At 37.9% G+C, this 21,863-nt stretch overlaps 1 pseudogene; it reads right to left on the reverse strand.

Moving 5' to 3' along the window:
• Window positions 1-20,844: 20,844 nt before the first annotated feature.
• LOC122109766 lies at window positions 20,845-20,915 on the reverse strand (annotated as a pseudogene).
• Between the last annotated feature and the right edge of the window lie 948 nt (window positions 20,916-21,863).

Raw genomic sequence — 21,863 nt, forward strand, 5'->3', positions numbered from 1 at the left:
ACCGAACAACAACAATAACAGCAATATAGAACTATAGACCAATCTTTGATGAACATGGATGTAAAACTCCTCAACAAAATACTTGTCAATTGAATTAACTAATTTTATACAAACCCATATTTTTTTTTTGGTCTTTTCCCTTTTTTTGGTACTGGGGATTGAACCCAGGATGTTGTGCTTGCTAAGCAAGTGATTTGCCATTGACCTACATCCCAGCCCCCTACAAACCCAGATTCTTCAAGTCAAATTTGGTTCATCCTAGGGATGAATGCAAGGCTAGTTCAATATACATCAATCAATGACAAATCAAGAACAAGAATCACTTGATCATCTCAATAGATACAGAAAAAAACCATTGACAAAATCCAACATCTTTTTATGACAAAAGCTCTCTAGAAGCTAGGAATAGACAAAAACATTTCTCTGTATAATAAAGGCTGTTAATGACACACCTACAGCCTAAATGATGAAAACTACTAAACAGTGAAAATCTACAAAGCATTTCCTCTTAAATAAGAAACAAGACAAGGCTGTCCACTTGCTACCTTCCTTTCAATGTAGTATTGGATTTTTTAGCCAAAGCAATAAAGCAAGAGAAAGACACAAAGGGGCTTCCAATAGGAAGTAAAACCTAGCATGGGAGCTCATGGGCTGCAGATGGAAGGTGATGGTCCGAACAGCACTAAGGGTCACAGTACAGTTGAGCCGGTGTTGTGCTGAAGAGCTGTACCTAAAGGCAGCTTAACAGGCAGTGGCTACTTGAATATGGGATACCTTCTCAGGTCATACACAAGCTGTCTCACCTGAAGGTAGACTAGTTGCAAACTCAGAACTAGCCAAAGAGAAATGCAATAAAGGGGAATTGTGAGCCTCAAGCCAAAACTCAAGCCAAAACATTAAATAGAGGGTGCCAGAACAAGACAAAGAATTTCTGAGTAGAAGTTTACAGCCACTGATTAGTGGTATAATTTCTTTGGGTATGAGAAATGGGATACCTTCGGAGGATGAAGATTCTACAGAATGTGAGGGCCAGGGAAGTAGAAGATAAACCTCATACCTATTATGAGAAAAGACTTAATCATGCTTTTATACTCACATCTATCCTGCAGAGATAGCTAAGAATATAATCTGCTTTCTGACCTTCAGAGAATATTATGCATGACTCAAATATAGAAATTCTTAGGAGGTAACACATTACTTGCACACATGCGCACGCACACACACATGAAGATTTATTTAATTATCTTTGAAGACAATGTATTTCATGACACTAACTTTGGCATATCTTGTACTTTGGCAAGTTACCTAAAAGCCAATGAAGTTAACATCCAGACCATATGGGCAGTCTTCTACACATTTAGGTATTCTACTACCTTAAAATAAAATAAAATACCAGGCTGGGAATGTGGCTTAGTGGCAGAGTGCTTGCCTAGCATTCATGAAGCCCTGGGTTCAATTCCCCAGTATCACATAAACAGACAAAGATGGAAATGGCAGTGTGGCTCAAGTGGTAGAGTGTTACCCTTGAGCAAAAACAAGCTCAGGGACAGTGTCCAGGCCTGAGTTCAAGCCCCAGGACTGGAAAAATAAACGCTCACACTCTGTTTTCTTACTAAGATGCATCTCCTGCCCTCAGTAAGACTAGAAATGATAAACCCATCTGATGTTTCTGATTATTAAATTATTATTACATATTTTTATTTCATGGTGAAAATAAAATTTATTATTTTAATCTGGGAAGGATTTTCTCTTGAGAAATTTTAATGTTTACTAAACAATTTTATATTTATATTTAATTATTACTAAATCATTTCCTCTGTCAGACAAACACCAACACTTTGAAATGCTTGAGCATCATATTCTATGATGCAAAATATAATCGTATTTGTATAACATATGTCAATATGAAGCATATCAACTATATATTAAAGTATTTCAATACTTTAATATTATTGCATTTTTTCATCCCGCAAAACTTTTCTTTGGAAAAAATGAAAGGAATTGCTTTGTGCCACAAGCAATGTGTTTATTATTTTTCATGTGTGGAACCATTTGGATTTAAACCTTAATGTAGTGATGAAAATGTCTTCAATTTACAGAAACTTGATTCATACTCTACCTCAAACTGCTAACTGCCCTGTCATAGAATTTCATTTCATTTTTAAAGTTCTAGGAGAAAAAAAACCAACAAAGACAGTACCAGTATCTACTGAACTGTATTCATGGAATATGCTGTTTTTCAGTGGGCCATTCCCAGCTCATGAGATTGTGATACAAAACACATAGGATCGAAAGAGAATGTAAAGGAAGCCCAGTCATTCAAAAGCTCGTTTCAAACACGGTTGCATCTTAGAATTATACCGTTAGCATTAACTACTCTGCTAAATGTAATTTCTGAGCAGCGTGGCTATGCTGGGACCAATAATGTTTCAGCAGATGTTAACGGTGAGGGAATTTAAAGATTACAGAGTTTCCTGGGTGCAGTAAAGCTGCAGTGGGAACTGAAATAATGCCGGCGCTGTTATGTTCTGAGTACCTCACATTTACTGACAAGTAATACATGACTGATAGTGAGGGCCGAGGGAATGGAACTTTATACTTACTGGTCAGCAGCATATAAATTCCATAAATTTAACAAAGTTTTATGTATTCTTCATTTCTTTTCAGACAGATCTTCCTCAGAGGACCTTTGTTTCATGTTAATTCTATCGTCAAAGCTTTGTTCAACCCTACTGGACTCTTTAAGAAATGGCTTTTCTCACTCATGGTTTTCTTTTTCTTTTTTCTTTTTCCCCCACACACATATCCCAATTATTTCTTAATCTTGCAGTGGTCTCCATGTGGAACTTAAGGGAACCTCAACATTTTTTTTTAATGAAGGGATCTATAAGGCTACAATTCTTTATATAAAACTCATCCTGTTCATTTTATGATCAAAGAGGAACAGCAGGTCCTCCCTGAAGACCCAGAATGAGGGAGACTTGGTTAAATGCATTACTTTATGTATAATCTCAAAACCAGGGTGGAGCAGGATGCTGGGAGCCCATTCTTTCTTGGGACAAGGGGAGAAAGGGTGTGATGGTTTTGGAGTGTGAAATCCAGCTTTTTAAAATGGGACAGATAGATTATCAGCGGCTGGGGGAAAGGTTCTAATGGAGTGAAGATGCTACCTCCTTATTGGCCCATTGGTTCTCAAGACAAAGTCAAAGTTAGATTATGAGATTCTTTATTTATGAGATTCTGAGAAACAAAGTGAAGGAGTATTTTTTATACTAAAACCAAATCGGCCATATTGGTTTAAAAAAAAGTCACATTGCATGACTGTTGGAAGTTGCACGCATTGAACTCATAATGGGTGTGACTTTGCATAAGATGTAAGATTTCTATTATGCATCCAGTTCTTTCTGGTCATGTAGACACAAAGAAACAACCTCATCTTATGCTTGGGCTCATTGTTCTACAATGCAGTAAGGATCCAACATTGGTATGGAATTTCAAGTAATAGGTAGTTCATAGATTTTTTTTTCCGCTTTCAAATTCTGGGGCCAGCTATGGACTAGTGAGCACTCGCCTGGCATAACTGCCCTCTTGCTTTTCTTTTACTCTGTTGACTCAGTATGTATGTGTGTGTGTGTCTGTTGCTACTAGATGGAAGTCAAGGGCAGAAACATTGCTTTTCTAATGCATGCAATCATAACCAAAGAAATAGAGAAAGAAAGAGGATAGTGCTGAAAATCCTAGCCCTGGTATGTAAACATCACGTGAATTTCAGAAAATCATTTTAAAATATTTTAAAATTACATTGCCATGTAAACATAGGCTTTTCGTCCTCCTAGTCCTGGGTCTTGAACTCAGGGCCTGGGCGCTGCCCCTGAGCTTCTTTCACTCAAGGCTAATGCTCTACCACTGGCTTTTTTCTGAGAAGTTTATTGGAGATAAGAGTCTCATTGACTTTTCCATCCAGGCTGGCTTCAAACTGTGATCCTCAGACCTCAGCCTCCTGAGTAGCTAGGATTATAGGCATAGCCACCTAGAAACATAGATTTTTTCTTTTTACAGTACTGGGAATTGAACTGAAAGCCTCACACTTGTCAGACAAGCACTGTACCAATTTGATTCTGTGTATCTTCTCATATGCTTATTTACCGTTAATCTTCTTTGCTGAATTGTCTGTTAAGGTTATTGGCTCATATTTTAATTGGGCTGCTTGCCATCAATATTTCTTAGCATTTCAGTAGATTTGTGAATTGCTGAGCTAGAAGAGAAAATAATTTGTCACTCTGTCACTTAGTTCATCTTACTTTTTGTCATAAATATGAAGATTCTCTCCACATATTTATACCTAGAGATGGAAGGACAATTTCCTCATTAACTTCTTTCAACAACGGTTATTATATTAGTTTCCCATTGGTTATAGCTGGAGAATTCCACTCATAAAGAGGTGACAATTTTTATGAAATAGACATACTATGACTTCAAGTAGTTGCTGGTCTTTTTATTTTTTTAATTTAATTTAATTTTTTTTGTGAACATACTGTACAGAGGGGTTACAATTACATGGGCAGGATAATGCATACATTTCTTATCAAGCATTGCAGCTTCCTCCTTTGTTTACCCTTCACATCCCTTCCCAGCCTCCCCCCCATCCCCCCTCCCCCCTCCCTCCCACCCTCCCCCCACCAACGTTGTAAAGCTCGTTTTCAACATGACAACTTGTACTTCTCATTGTTGCAACAGGTCCACCTGTATCCTTAAATGACTTGTTTTTCCCCATCTCCTCCACAAGTTATACTGACATCAAATATAGTGAAAGCAGGGGTTATACTGTGGGGGAGGGACATACAAAGCAACAAAGAGATAATCCTATAAATGTGTTAGAAACAAATGCATGAAAGAAAAAATCATTAAAATACATATCTAAGGGTTCATTTTCCTAACATCACATTATCTGACCTTTTCCGCTTGACTCATACATATACTAGATATTGCAAATAAGGGAAACCACGGGACCTATGTTTCTTTGGGCCTGGCTTACTTCACTTAATATAATTTTTTCCAAGTTTTTCCATTTCCTAACAAATGGGGCAATGTCATTCCTTCTGATGGAGGCATAGAATTCCACTGTGTATATATACCACATTTTCTTGATCCATTCATCTACTGAGGGGCATCTGGGTTGGTTCCATATCTTGTTGCTAGTCTTTTTAAAAAACAGTTAAATATCAAACAAATTACTTTTCTGAGTTCACCTGGCAGGTGGCTTTCATGCGCTGTGAAGGATTTGGTACTTTATCTGTTGAAGTGAGATATGTAGGCCAGTCAAGGATGCTTAAGACGTAGACACCTGGGCCAGAAACCAAGGCAGCGTATCTAAATGGCCAGGTGGTTCTTGAACACACAGGGGGTTATGTCACAGGAGATAACTTTAAAGCTCTAAACCAGTCCATTGCTCCAGAGAGAGAACTGTATCTCTCTCTCTCTCTCTCTTCCAAGGCTGTGCATCATACAAACATCACGATGAAGAAAGTAGCAATGGGTCTATAGATATGAGCAGACACATGAAGAAGTCTCCCAGCCGCAATCATCTGCCAGTGTCAAATGATTGAAGTCTAAACTAGGATTCAGTTCTGTTGGTGTTGGTGTTACTTGCAGGCTCCCATGGTACAGAGCTCCTGGAGTCTTGTTAGTAGTTAGTATGGCAGTAGAATTTACCAGCATTAAGTCATTCTTGGGTGGACTCAAAGACAGATCTTTCACACAAATTAATATGTCTTGGCAGGCTGTACAAAAGGTAGAAGTTTTGCACCACTAAAATATAAGTGAGAAAAGCAATTTTAATTTTCTTGCTGGCACTATTATCTCTTAAGTCCTAATCATGCCTCTCAGGCGTAGGCCATGGGCCTATCAATGAGCACAAGTTCAATTAGCAATGCAGAAGAAGTTTCCCTGGACAGAGCGAGGCACTGATAAAAGCAAACAATACAATTCCAGCATGCTGCTTATTAAGGAAAGAGACACCCACACAGCCAACGACAGACTGAAAGCCTTTTATTTTGATGGTACTATTTCATTGTCTATCATAAACTTAGTGAAGCAGGTTTTCTCTACCCTGCTCTCCTTTTATTGGATATAAATCACCACTGACAGGGAGTTTTATGCTTAAATCCGTTTACTGTCCTTGTTGGTAGTCTTTAAATTAATATTTATAAGCTGAAAGAGGCCTAAAAGGATGCAGCAGTAAAACAGCTAAATGCTCCACTTGGGTTTGCTCTGAATTCCACCTCCTTGACCATTGACATTTTTTTAATTATTTCTGACCCCAGCATCTATTGTCAATGCTGTCTCTACGACCACAAATCACTGCCTTTGGTGGAATCGGAGTGCATGAAACTGAACTATGGGAGGGCTTAGCTTCTGTGCCATATGTGGTTTTTGAAAAGCTCTACTAGGCAAGGATAGAGACAGAAGAAAAGAAAATGGAAATTACAGAGTTAATGGCTTAAGGATTGTTCATGTTGGAGATCGTGTGACGATGAATCATTTTGAATTCCAGAAAGATGCGCATCTCCTAAAATTAGCTCCAAATCAATAATGACACTAGATTAATCACAGCATTAGCCTCACACCACGAGATGGTTGTGTTTATTTCATGACTCTATTCTTTCTCATGGCTTCTGGTAGCAGCTCCTATGTTTCTGATCTCATTGTATTCACCTCTGTTTTATAATGAAGTCTACACTATACCTTTGCCTATCCAGGCTCCAGTTTCAGTGCTAAAACTTAAGTGCTCTATGTCAATATGTGTGATAGAATTCCAGCCAACAGGACAGGGAAAATATGAAGCTTTGGAGAAATGTTTTCTCGTATGAAGAGCACAATCAACACTGGCTCTTCTTAGTTCTTCATCTCATCTAAAACTACGGTGGCCTTCTTGCCATTATCCAGGCAGCTTAAATTTGTAGAAGAGGCCAGAGCCAATGGAAATTCAGACAAGCAGAGGAGATGTCCAGGCAAATATTCTTGTATACTGCCTTACCTACGATTGCTTCTTTTTCTTTCTTTATTTTTTTTGCTGGTCCTGAGGCTTGGACTCAGGGTCTGAGCTCTGTCCCTGAGCCTCTTTGTGCTTAAGGCGCCACACTTGAGCCATGTATCACTTCTGGCTTTTTATGAGTAGTTTATTGGAGATAAGAGTCTTATGGACTTTTCTGCCCTGGCTGGTTTTGAACTGTGATCCCAGGCTCCTGATTAGCTAAGATTACAGGCCTGAGCCGCTGGTACCCCGGCTGACTTCTTATTCTTAATGTAATAAAATCCTTTAGTGGTTAAGTGTATTAGAATCTGATTTTTTTTGTACTTACATTCAGAATCACCCAGTTTCTTGATGTTAGATATATGGTAAAAAAAAAAAAAAAACAAACCCTCACCTGATCATTGAGTTGTAATATACAGCATTAACCTCACACCGCAGAACTGACAATGGTGTTTCCATGACTATTTTTTATAGTCACTCCTTCTTTAGTGACCTCTACAATTTTAGCCATCTAGAAACTTGTAAGTTTGACATTTACATAAAAAACAAATCATTGAGGCAAAATAAGGTTCTCTATGAGTCCTTACTCGCCCCACAAAAATATATATATATCCCGAAATAAATATATACACACATATATATGTGTAAATATATGTGTGTGTGTGTGTGTGTGTGTGTGTGTGTGTGTGTGTGTGTGTGTGTGTGTGTGTGTATGGCCATCCATGTCTGATAGTTTCACAGCTATGGATTCAACAATCACAGATCAAAAATATGGAAAACAAAATCCATCTAAATCCCTAAAGAATACAATACCACATCTGCTTCCCACTGTATCAGGTGTTATAAGTAGAGATGATTTAAACTATATAGGAGGATGCGCATAGATTATAAGCAAATATAATGCCATTTATAGAAGGTATGCTTCCAAGCATAACTTTAATCCACACAGCTGGCTATTCTCTGCTCCTTTCTTCAGATGTTAAACCTGAAACATAAAAAGAAAGAATCGAACTCCTTTTTCTCTTCTTCCAATAAACTCTTTGTCTCCATTTTTTCTATCTCTGACAATGGCAACAATCTTCCATTTCACACATGACTTTTCAGTCATCTTTGGTGACTCTGGAGATAAGCGTGTCTTGAATTTGTCTGACTGGGCTGGATTTGAACCAGGATCCCCAGATCTCAGCCTCTTGAGGAGGTACGATTACAGGCATGTCCACTGGCACCAGGTTTTCTTTGGATTTTGGTGTTGCTGGTTTTTTTTTTAAATGCTAATGATGGAACACAGGGCCTTGTGCATCCTAGGCAAGTTCTACCACCGAGCTGTATTTTAGGCCCAGCCCAGCATTCTTAAGCAACTTCCTCATATTCTCTTCATAGTTATGTATGAAGTACAACTGGGGAGAGCTATCCAATGTGAATTGGATTGTCAAAGTTCAAGAGGTCAGGATACTAAATTAGTGCAACCACTATGGAGTCATTATGGAGATTCCTCATTTAAAAAAACAACCACAACTAAAACTAGAACTACTTTATGATTTAGCAAGACTACTCTTGGGTGGTGATCTGAATGGTTGCAAGTCAGAATACAATAAAGAAACCTGCCTTGCCGCACTATTCACAATATCCAAGTTATGATAGTAGTTCCAAAACTCTATATCCAATGAATAGGTGAAGAAAATATGTGCGTATATATGTGTGTGTTTTCATCTGTTCCCTGCTCTTTCTTCTCTGTGCTTTTCTTGCAACATAAAATTTCTTTCTTTGTCTTTCCTAGTAGAAATTGCCCTCATATGCTTGCTGATTCTTAGTTGTCCAATTATAATCCATTCAGAGTAAATCACTAGAAAGGTCATTGCAAGTTTGACAGGCCTTACCATATGGCAATGAGGCTAGCCTACACACTTTGCTAGGAATACCAATCAACAGAATCTCTGCCTTGCCTTTTCTCTTAGATTTTCCATAGTTCTCAATTGCTCCACCGACCTGTGCAAGTCTGAACTGCCGTCACTAATCAGGAGGAAACAGGTGTCTCAATGCTCAAGAAGATTTCTGTTTAGTGGTCCATTTATTGAATAAGGATATTTAGTCTTGCCTTGAGACTAGTGTTCTAATATACAGAATATTTCTGGATTGAAGTATCTGAGGAATGGTACTCACTTTTTCTACTACATTTTGGAAAGGGTTGCTGCCTGGTTAAAGGAAGGAATACAGGGGAGTAGTTGCTTCTTATAGAAAATTTCAATTGGTGGTTTTTCTTTTCCATCTCATACTCTGCCTTCTTGAGTTATTTTTGGCTTCTAGTTCCAGGAGCAAGGTTGAGAGGCTCAAATCAACTTGCCTCTTAGTTTTCTTCATGTAAGGTTTGTTTTGGTTTGGCTCTGTAGAGTCCATGGCCATTTCTCCATTCATTTTCTAATATCTAAAATATTGGTTCCAGAATCTACTTCTATCTTCTCTCTCATTTTCTTTGTTTTTGCAGATTAATGCCTTTTCGTCTCTCTTCATCATCACATTAGGGCCCTTTCAGGAGGAGGCTACAATAAACAGGTGTGTTTATACAATAGATCTTCTTTTATTACATCTTTGACTTGGAAAGCATAGGAGCTGAGTCTGCTAAGTAATACACATCATTCTGGGTAATGATGTTTATTGTCAAATGCAAACTGTGATGGGAAATAATGAGACTGACTTTCTGATGTGCCTCATAATCTGCCACCAAAGGCAATTAAAAAAGAATCCATGACAAAATGCTTTTCACAATAGCGGCATCCTGAGCCCATGGTAAGCTGCTTGCTTAAATGTCTAATGTTTAAAGGTGATCTGTGGCTCCTTAATATATTTTAATTCTTGTTTTGTGTAACAGTTGGATTTCTTGGTGATACTTCCTGCCATTCAGCTACTTCTCTGAGTGTGTTTTATCGGTGAAATTATTAATATCATCCAGTCACTGTGACACTCTGAATGCTTAGTTGTTAGACTACTTCTATCAAAACCACCTGAGAATTTAATGAAATACATCTCCCTGATTCCCAACCAAAACCTACTGAATCTGGAGATTGGAAAGGTTTAATCCTGGAACTAGAAATCACACCAGGTGATTTCTAAGACCAACTGGTTTCATGTTTTACTGTGATTTGTAATAGCTTACTTCTATTTGTGAAAACCAGAATAAGGATACAATTTGAAGTTTACATATATTCAATATTTACAAGTTAAAAATCAACCTACATTTACATGAAAATAGTATGTTCCATCTTCCCTTCACTCCCTGATGGGTGTCCCTTCATAACCATAAGAAATGACAACTTACAATGTGGCAAATCTTAGACCCAGTCTCCCTAAACTTCCAACCACAACACAAAGCCACTGAACTTTTCCCTGGTCCCAGCTTGGAGCCTGACCTTTGTCCCTTTCCAGTGCAGCTCAGTATGCACTGCGAGCAAGGGATAATTCAGTCTCCTCATCCCAAATATATGTCTAGTAGCACCAGTAACACCCCCATTTGGCCCAGGTATATAAACATTTGGTGGTATGTGGTCTAGTTTGCCCTCAGCAGGTTGGAATTTAGGAAGAGGTGTGGACAGAACCTGAAAAAAAAAAGACTGAACACCCAGACTTACCACCATTCAGACAAAGCATTCTGTCTTTAGTAGTTGAAATATGGAGGCCTGGGAGCTCCAGGTATCCACCCAACTTCTTTCTTTCCTTCTTTAATTTTTAATATTTTTATTATTGTAAAAGTGATGTACTGAAGGGTTACAGTTTCATGAGTCAGGTAAAAAGTGCATTTCTTTTTGGACAATGTCACCTCTTTCCTTGCTCTCTCCCACCCAGAAGTTGTGCAGTTCATTTTCAACATGGCGTCTGGTGAGTACCACCGTGGCATTTGCTTACCCTTTGCCCCTCTATTGCTGTGCCCCCTACTTGCCCTCTCAAAGCCTAACTCTTCATTTGGGGTGAGGTATGGCCAGAGGAAAGCCAAAGGGGTCCTTGTGCTTAAACCTAAGGATGCCACAGATCCTCTGTGCTTGGTGCAGTGTGTGATGGCACTGAGCATGTCATTGGACACAATAATAAAATGAGACACAATTGCATTTGTTTCCTCCTGCGAGGTGATTTTTGAAGCCTGGAAGTTGTGATCCCCAGGAAGTCATACTATGGTTTTAATCTCTACATAGAAAGAATCACAGAAGGACAAAGGCCTGGTCTCAGCTTCTTCAGAGTGTCACCAGCAACACGACCTGGATCTTCCATGTGTGAGGCTGCAGAGCTAGGTAGATGGCTCAGGGAAATCTGAAAAAAAAAACAAAAAAAAAAAACAGAGACCCAGACTCCTAAAAAAAACACTGTGCCACCAAACCTGTGTGAGTAAGCTCTCACAGTAAACCCAGGTACACATAGTGTTGAATGGTGGACTGATTTCTGTGACAGTTTAGTGTTTCAGACCTGACTCCTCTAATGAATGTTTCTACAGCATATAAATTCCAGCCAGAGGAAGTATGAAGTAAGCCTCACCTCTTGTGGTTAAAGAAAGATTTAGAGGAGTCTTCCTTGTGCAAAGGATTGATGTTACACTGCTTCAGAATAAGAAGATACAAACTTCCTGGTAGTAGCCTGGAGATGATCTGGTCAGCATCCATGAGACTGGACCTGGGATCTCTGGCTCCTGTAGACAGAGCCCAAGGGGGAAGAAATGCCTGCTATTCTCAGACTTTCATCACAGATGGGAACATTGTCATTGATATTTACTTACTTCATGACCCTGAAATCTTTGTCCATGCATTTCTCAGGTATAATTTAAACCAAAGCTGAAGGAGGGGAGGGTAAACAAAACAAACAAAAATGATGCATAACAATATCGGAGCAAGACATGAACAAGGGCTACTGTCTCTGTGCATCTATGAAATGTGTCCTAAAGCCTGAGCATGTATTCTGAAACACAGCAATAGATGTTTGAGCCTTAGGATGGAAGAAATACAGGAATATTACTCAGAGCTTTGGAGTCTTAGTGACAAGGATTTGAATCTTTGGTCATTCTCTTCACTGGCTGTATGACTTTGGGAAACTGGCTGAACTTCCAAAGTTTTGTTTTCCTCTTCTGTAAAATGCCAAGTGTAGCACTGCACAAGCAAGGTTGCCAAATGCTAAACAAGATAACAAATGAGCTCTATAGAACAGTGGGATTTTCCTGTTTGTTGACTCTTTATAATCCCAGTACTTAGAATAATGACTGGAACATAGTGAAAGCTCAATAATTATTTGCTCAATAAATGAGTATATTAGTAGTTATTGGCATATGAATCAAACAACTTTTCTTTAACTGAATTATACTTAAATATTTATAATGGCAGTAGTACTTAATGCACCATTAAAATGGCAGTACTTCATAAATCAGCACCTTGAATATTTTGTGCTCAATCATTCTTTTTTATTATATATATTTTATTGTGAAGATACTGTACAGAGGGGTTATAGTTACCTGAGTAGGGTAATAAGTACATTTCCTATTGAACATTGTCACCACTCCTTTGTTTATCTCCTACTATCCCTTCTCTCGCCACCTGCCCAGTTCCTCCCCCCCAGTTGTAAAGTTCATTTTCAACATAGTGTCTTATACATCTCATTGTTATAAAGGGTCAACCTGTATCCTTGTTTCAGTATTTTGTTATTTTCCTTCCCCTCCCCAAATTAGATATATCTATATCTATATCCATCTCTATCTATCTATCTATCTATCTATCTATCTATCTATCTATCTATCTATCTATCTATCTATCTGTCTATCTGTCTGTCTGTCTGTCTGTCTGTCTGTCTGTCTGTCTGTCTGTCTGTCTGTCTGTCTGTCTGTCTGTCTGTCTATCTATCCAAGATTCAGGGCACCAGAATCAAATACAGTGACAACAGGGGTTGTACCATGGGGGAAGAACATACAAAAGAAACCAAAAAAAACCCCACATAGTACACTAAAAACAGCAGTGATAAAGATAAAACCTCTTGTGTCCCTATCTTGGGGTTCATTTCACTTAGCATCATCTTATTTGGTCATACATACATAGCTTTTGACCTTTTCTGCTTGTCCTAAACATATAATAGTTATTGCAAATAAGGAAAACCATGGGATCTATGTTTCTTTGGGTCTGGCTTACTTCACTTAATATAATTTTTCCCAAGTCATTCCATTTCCTAACAAATGAACATCTTTCTGATGTTCAGTCATTCTTATTCCTACTTTTTTTTATTTTTTGGAAACAGAGATTCACTGGGTAGCTCAGGCTGGCCTCAAGCTCATTTTTATGATCCTTTTCTCCTCAATGGAGGTTCAATATTGTTGTAAGTCCACCTGAGTTACTACCTTACACAATTTCTATGTGGATTGTAATTTTGGAATCTGGCTTAGGTGTCAGGTCCAGTGGGTTAAAAAATATCAAATTGCCAATGGAAAACACTGGAGACAATTACAAGCAGAGCACGGCCTTTGTCACATGTGCCTGACTGGGATAGATGGTTGTTCTTCAATCCGTATACCAGTGGCCTTTCCTAGTTCCTCCTTCATTATACCCAATCTCCTCTGATTCTACTTTTAGCTCCCAGTCCTGTCATAACAGTGCTTAATATCCATTCAGCACCCACTGGTATCCAGTGCTGAAGTAGATTGCTAAGGTTGCCATAACAAAGTCCCATGGACTAAGTGGCTTAAAGAGAAATTTATTTTCTCACAGTTCATGAGGCAGACATGTGAAATTATAGTGCCAACAGGCCTCTTTTCTTCTGAGGCCTCTCTGCTTGACTTACAGATCTGGTCTCCTCCCTAGGTCTTCCCTGAGCATCTATCTGTGAAATAACCTCCTCTTTCAGTAAGAACACTAGTTGTATTGGCTTAGATTGAACTCTAAGAACCTCATTTAACCTTATTTACCTCTTGAAAAACTCTGTGAGGATAAAACTTCAATATAGGTAGTTTGTCCACACCATGTACTTTACACTACGTCTCAAGGTCTTCACTCTGTTTCTCACTTGAGAAATTGGGAAACTGAGGAACACAAAGGATGAATTCACTACTCAAAGTCAGTCATGCAGAGTTTCCAAATGCTCTACTTGGATTCTACGGCTTCGTGTTGGTCATTGTTGAAGATGGTCCTTACTATAATCAAGGTGTACGAGAAGTAAATGTTAAAAAAAAAAAAAAAGCCAAGCTTCCTATGGATTATTTTAAACAACAGCCCCATGTTTGTCTCTGAGTATTAGTAGGATTATAGTCCTGTTAATGATTAAATTTTCCTGCAAGTCATAGCTTTACCTACAAATTTCTTAAGTTCTTTCTCCTTTGCTCACACTCTACCCTAAATTTCCCATTGACTTAGCAGAGACAGCTTGAAATTCCTTTACGGTAAGCCTTGTTTTGTTTGTTCAGTTCACCAGTACCAAGGCTCGAACTCTTGCTCATGTTGCTTGCTCTCAACTGTTACTCTATCACTTGAGCCATGTCTCCAGCCCTGCTTTTATGCTGGTTGTTTAAGAGATGAAGTCTGACACACTTTTTCTGCTTGTGCTAACCTTGAATCTCAGTCTTCAAGACCTCAACTTCCAGAGGAGCTAGAATTAAAGGCATGAGCCACCAGTACCTGGCATTTTGGTGTTTTTAATAATGTATTATAATTGTATTATAATAACTTGTTTGATTTCTTTCTTGCACAGTCCATTTCTATTTCTGTAATTCTTTGTTTTAAATGACATGGAATCTGTCTTGCTAAACACCTTCTCTTCTGGCATGTTTGATAATTACATCTTATTGTCATATCTATACTATGCTTCGTGTAGGCCAAAAATGAACAAAGACCAAGGCCAACTTGTAACACCATTAGCACTAATACTAATATTGGAGAAACAAGAGTCAGTCAATGAATGTCAGTGAGCTATAAAATACATGATAGTGAAACAGCTCCCTCAGTCACCATTTATAGACAGAAGCTGGCTACCAGAAGATGTATAGACCTAATAAATCAATGGAAAGGAATTCCAAAATGGATAAATCAATACTGAAGCAGCGAGAGAATCCTACAGGTGTATGACAATGACCCATTGGGGCCTTTAGAGCCCCTGCCTATAAGTTTAGCCAAGATAGTCTATAATGATAGATGAACTGAAATGATAAATACCTCTGTGAAAGAAGTTTATATTGTTTGCATTTTCTCTATCAGCTTTCACACAACAATATAAACTGACGTCTTGAAGTACAGTTCCGCAAGCGAATCCAGTTGTAAATCCATACACCTGGGGATGATCCATAGGGAATTAGGTCATTTGCATAAACAGTTTCAGGTGTGACTAGTCTACATAATTAGGTTGCTTGCATTTGCATTTTGCAGATGTGCAATCATGCAGAAGCTGTTAGGAGGACACAACCCCTCCTTTCTGGAACATAATATGGCCACATACATAAAAAATACTAATAGCCTTTCTCTGGCTATTTTACTTCAAGAAGCTAACCTAAAAAAGTTATGTGATGTCATTAAAGATGTTCATTTCAGTGCTATTTATAACAAAGAACTAGAGACACCTAAATGACCATTGCTAAGTAATTGCATTTGTTAAAATATAATAATATTCATAAAATATAGTAATATAAAATATATAAAATATAGCAATATGGCAATATAATAAAGAGATATTACCAAGTAAGTAAACTTAATGATATAAGAAAATGTTTAACTTACAGTTAGATTTAAAAACAGGTTATACTTTGTTTTATTCACAATATAATTATATTTATAATTATATCATATATAACATATATAGCATATATAACATATAATATGATATAAATTGTATAATATACAATAATAGATAGTATATAATTATATGTTATAATTATAATGTAATTTATAATTATATTTATGTCAGGTAAATGAATTAAAATATTATCCCTAACTTATCGTTGTAAATTTTTTACTATGGAAATCTGAATTTTTTTTCAATCAGAAAACTTCTTATTTAGAAAAGTTTTTTCCCCATTGATCTCTTAAGCTTACTTCAGATAATCTATTTTAAAGATATTCTTCAAAATATTTTGATTCATTATAATTATCACAAGTTTTTGCTAGTGTAAAAAACAAAAACAAGTTGGGCATCAGTGGCTTACAACTATAATCCTAGCTACTCAGGAAGCTGAGATCTGAGGATCTCAGTTTGAAGCCAGCCTGGGCAGAAAAGTCCCTATGAGACTCTTATCTCCAATTAACCATTCAAAATTTGGAAGTGAAGCTGAGGCTCAAGTTCTTTGTTATAGAAAGCACTGAAATGAACATCTTTAATGACATCAGATTACTTTTTAGGTTAGCTTCTTGAAATAAAATAGCCAGAGAAAGGCTAGTTTTCAGCAAAAGAGCTAAGGAACAGCTCTCAGACCCTGAGTTTAAGTCTCACAACTGACAAAAACAAAAACAAACAAAAAACAAACCCAGAAGCTTCTAAAATATTTAAAAACAAATTGCCTAAGAAACTAGGTTGACCAAGATGATTGCAAATAGATAGCTGAATATTAGGAAAACATTAAAAAATAAAATTGTGTAAGCGTTCAGTGAGATAAAAAAATAGGAGTTAAATAAAAACATGGTATACGTGATATAAATAACTATAACTATATTGGAAAAAGCTCCAAAATGCTGTGATTTAATCTTTGGCTAAAACTCTCAATATACACTTGCCTTTCAATGCTGTAGATAGAACTCAGGGCTCCATGTATACTAGTAGATAAACATACTACCACCGAGCTGTACCCCAGCCCTTATTTCTTTTTATGTTTAATTTTCCTTCTTATTCCACTTTTATTTTAAAAGTGATTACTTTCTTAGTTTTCTTAGGAAAAAAAATTCTTGTTTTTCTTAATGGTGTTGAATTGGTGCAATGCCGCTGGCCCTCTGCTCTTGGTAGATGAAACGATGTTTGGATCAATGGAAAGGAAGGGTAAGGCATGACAGGGATAGTGCTCGCTCTTCTTCAAATCCCTCTCTACAGACTCCCCATTATTACTATCATTGTCGCCGTCATCACCATCAGTAGTAGTAAGAGCAGCATTCTATTTACATGCTCACATTTTGTCCACTAGCACCAGCAGCATCAGCACAACCAGCAGCATCAGCACAGACTCTATACCCAGTCCAACAGTGGTAATCAAGAAGTAATTGAGAAGAACAGACCCAATGCCCTTCAGAGAAGGAGCCTAACTTACTCCATTTGCCCTTCCATCAGCTTTCATATTCATGAAGTTATATTTATAATAGTAAGTGTAACTTGAGCAACAGATGAGCAAACTGACCACTTTCCCTCAAACAGGGGGTGGGGTCAGAAACCTCAGGCCCTTTGCGAGGAGTCTGCATATGTAGAACCATGGTACCTAGATGGCAAAAGTCAGCATGATTCCACACAAGCGAGGGAAGGTTATTTTGGCCTTTGAAGTGGAGTGCTGGTTGAATGGCTGCCCCTGTGCTGGATCCAAGAGGTAGACAAGTGGGTAAGACTCTTCTTGCTCTGTGCATTTTGGTCCTGGCCAAGCTGAGGCCCTTGAGCCTTAGCAATGAGCAGTACCTAGCTGGTCTCCCCTGAGAACATTCTGAACTGAAGAATAAAATTAGAATCACATGAATTGATGCTCAACTTCATTAGACATTAAAGAAATGCAAATTAAAACCCAATGAGATACCACTCCATACCTATTAAGATGGCAAGAAAAAAAATCACAACACATTAAAATGGTTGCTGATGAGCCTATACTGTTGCTTTCTCTTGAGTTGAACTCGAGGTTTGGCCTTTGGATTCGGGGGTGCATTGAGTGAGCAAGTGGAGTTAGAACAGTAGTGCTTTTCACCTGGTAAGGAGCTGCTTTATGTGCAAGAGTCGGATATAGTACAGAGGCCTTCCATTGAAAAACTCATTAAACAAGACAATTTGGTCTAGGTAACAATCTCTGAACCATTTACTTTGTAAAGATAGTGGGAAAATTTGGGGTATATCAAACATTTGAAAAACCATGTTAAATTGGAATTACTGAATTGTAGCTATACTCTATTCAGCAGGAAAGATTGAAACAATGAGGTAAATTCAATTTATTTAGCCAAATCAGGAAATTCCCAGGATGTTGTCTTGCATTCCCTGTCTTCTTGATAATGCTGACATAAAGCAAAAAGTAATTTTAGGCCTGCCATTTTAACAGCTACATCGAGACTGCATCGTTTAAGAGTACTGACTCTTCATTAGGCCTGCAAATGTCCAGTGGGTAATTAAAACAGGAAAGGATGGGCATTTTTGGCTTCCATTTTGGATCTGTCTTCTTTACTGAGCTATTATCCCCTGATGTCACCTTGGATTTCTGGAATGACAAGACTGATGGATAAATATCTTGGGTCAAGAGTTCAATCTAACTTCCAGGTCCAATCACTTCCTTATCTGGTCAGCTTGGACCACAACTTTGACCAAAGTTCTGACTGTGACTGCTTAATTATGCATACTTCTTTCTACCAGTCCAATCTGTTCTCTATGTAAATAATAACCCTCCTTTCTCTTGACCTTAGGTGGCCATTGAGGCAAATGTGCTGACTCGGCATGTTGGATTCTTTCTGTCTTTCTTTCTTTCTTTCTTTCTTTCTTTCTTTCTTTCTTTCTTTCTTTCTTTCTTTCTTTCTTTCTTTCTTTCTTTCTTTCTTTCTTTCTTTCTTTCTTTCTCTCTCTCACTCTCTCTCTCTCTCTCCCCCACCCCAACAAAATCATGAATCTGTCCCAGGGTTGTGATTGTAGGATTTTGATTCTCATACTATTTCCATCCATTTGGTACAAAATTGAAGGAATAGCAGATGTGTGTAATCTATAAAAAGCCAACCCTTGAAGAAAATGAAACTGATGATGTTAGGAAGAAGTTGAAATCTTTTCAGGTCCTGGATCTGAAAGGCAACAAAACATCCTAGCTCTAGAACATAAGCAAGCTGAATCCTCATGAGTTGATTTCTTTGATTCTAGTTGTAAAGCTAGTGGGAAGGAATTTATTTCCAGAAGTTATCTAGGAAAAAAATAAAACACAAATTGGATTATAAACTGTAAAATGCTATTAAAATATATAATGAAAATGGTACCATAAATTAAGAAATAACACCAAAAGAAGAGAGAATAAAACACTTGACATAAATAACTGTTGAGGATGTGCAATCAGTGGGATTCGCACTCACTGCTAGAAGTACCAGTGCTTTGGAAAGCAGTTCCACAGCTTTATATAACACTGCACATACGATCACTGTTCTTGACTCAGTCATTCCACATGGACCTGTATTTGAGTATTTTGCAATGATTTAATTCATCGTAGAAAAAATTACTGTGACTGTCATGAGCTTGTGTGCAGATAAACAAACTGACATAAGCCTACCAAGGAACACTGTTTTGCTATAAAAAGGAAAGAACTGATACATGACTCTCTAACTTACAGTAAATGATGCTCAACACCTTATACAACCAGGAGTCAATTGATATGGTATTTTGAGTAAAACCAAACTTTATAAAAGGCATCAGATTCATGGTTACTGGGGCATCAGAGGGACAGAGGGAAGAAAGGGAGAGACTATGAGAATTTCTATTCTATTTATCATAGTAATTCTGCTTCTAGCCTCAAAGGTATGCAAAACATGATAGTTTTATAAGCTGGGAGGCTGAGCTGCCTTTGAACTAACAAGCTAAACCTAATTATTTATTCATTCATTCATTCATTTACTTATTCATTTATTTTTATTGTAAAGGTGATAAACAGGGGGATTATAATTATAAAAGCAAGGTAATGAGTACATTTTTTGAGAGTTTGAGTGATTAATTTTTCTTTTATTTGATCCGTCCGGGGGGCTTGAACTCTTGGCCTGGGTGCTGTCCCTTAGCTCTTCAGCTCTAGGCAAGCACTGTACCACTTGAGCCACAGTTCCACTTCCAACGAGTACATTTCTTTTCTTTTTTTTTATTGTGAAAATACTGTACAGAGGGGTTACAATTACATGGGCAAGATAATGAGTACATTTCTTATCAAGCATTGTAGCCTCCTCCTTTGTTTCCCCTTCCCATCCCTTCCCATCCTCCCCCCCTGCCTAACCCCCCCCCCCACCAAAGTTGTAAAGTTATTTTCAACATAAGGACTTGTACATCTCATTGTTACATCTCATTGTTGCAATGGGGCCACCTGTATCCCCATTTAAACGATTTGTTTTTACCCTTCCCCTCCACAAATTATACCGACATCAAATACAGTGAAAGCAGGGGTTATACCGTGGGGGAGGGACATACAAAGCAACAAAGAAATAATCTTATAAATGTGTCAGAAACAATTGAATGAAAGAAAAAACAGGTGAATACATATCTTAGGGTTCATTTCCCTAACATCAACTTATCTGACCTTTTCTGCTTGACTCAGACATATACTAGATATTGAAAATAAGGGAAACCATGGAACCTATGTTTCTTTGGGCCTGGCTTACTTCACTTAACATTTTTTTTCCAAGCCTTTTCATTTCCTAACAAATGGGGCAATGTCATTCTTTTTGATGGAGGCATAGAATTCCATTGTGTATATATACCACATTTTCTTGATCCATTCATCTACTGAGGGGCATCTGGGTTGGTTCCATATCTTAGCTATAGTAAATAATGCTGCAATAAACATAGTTGTGCTGGTAGCTTTAGTGTGGTCTTGTTTGTGAACATTTGGGTAAATGCCCCAAAGTGGGATTGCTAGGTCATAGAGGAGCTCTATGTGGAGTCTTTTGAGGAACCTCCATACTGCTTTCAAAAATATGGAACGCTTCACGAATTTGCGTGTCATCCTTGCGCAGGGGCCATGCTAATCTTCTCTGTATCCAACGAGTACATTTCTTTTTGAACGCTATTACCCCTCGCTTATTTTCTCCCTCTTTCCCATCCTCACTCCTCTCCCCCCAAATTGTAAAGCTCATTTTCAACATAGTGTTTAGTGAGTATCATTGTTGCATTAATTCACTATCTTAAAGAAGAAATAAATAGATCCAGATAGTAGAGAGTAAGGTAAAAGATTTTGAATTCTGGAGCTTTATGGAGACCTCAATCTATCAGTTAAATGTTGACTAAATGAAGACAAAAATGTTCTCTTGGGCTGGTTGAAAACTTCATATTTATTCAACAAATTTCATTAAACCATGTGCATTTTACACATACCTTGTTTTATTAGAGAGAAAATGCTAATGGTTTAATTTTATTTTTGGGGGGTCCAGTCGTGGGGCCTGAACTCTGGGCCTGGGCGCTGTCCCTCAGCTCTTCAGCTCAAGGCTAGCACTCTACCACTTGAGCTAGAGCGCCACTTCCGGCTTTTTTTTTTTTCTTTTTGCTTATGTGGTGCTGAGGAATCGAACCCAGGGCCTCTGGCATGCAAGGCAAGCGCTCTACCACTGAGCCACCTTCCCAGCCCCTAATGGTTTAATTTTAAAATAACAATATAATTACTAAACTAATCCTGAATATATTTTCATTGTAAAAGTATCTAACCATGCCAGATACTTCCTGCCCTTAATTCTAGTGCCTCAGGAAGTAGAGATGGAGTATTGAGGTCTGCACCTGGCCCTGGGCAAAAAGCTGAAGACTTTATCTGAAAAATAAATGAAGGGAAAAATTCACTGGAAGTTGCATACGTGGCTCAAGTAATAGAACACTAGCAAAAGCGTGGCACTGAGATCAAACCACCATAGCTCAAAAAATACTAGTAATCCAAAGATACAAGGACTAGCTCTCTTAATTTTGCCATGCTGAGTCCCATTTGTACATATTTGCTTTCTAC

This window comes from Dipodomys spectabilis, unplaced genomic scaffold, assembly GCF_019054845.1.
Source record: "Dipodomys spectabilis isolate Male_0828 unplaced genomic scaffold, ASM1905484v1 ptg000069l, whole genome shotgun sequence".
Classification (NCBI taxonomy): Eukaryota; Metazoa; Chordata; class Mammalia; order Rodentia; family Heteromyidae; genus Dipodomys; species Dipodomys spectabilis.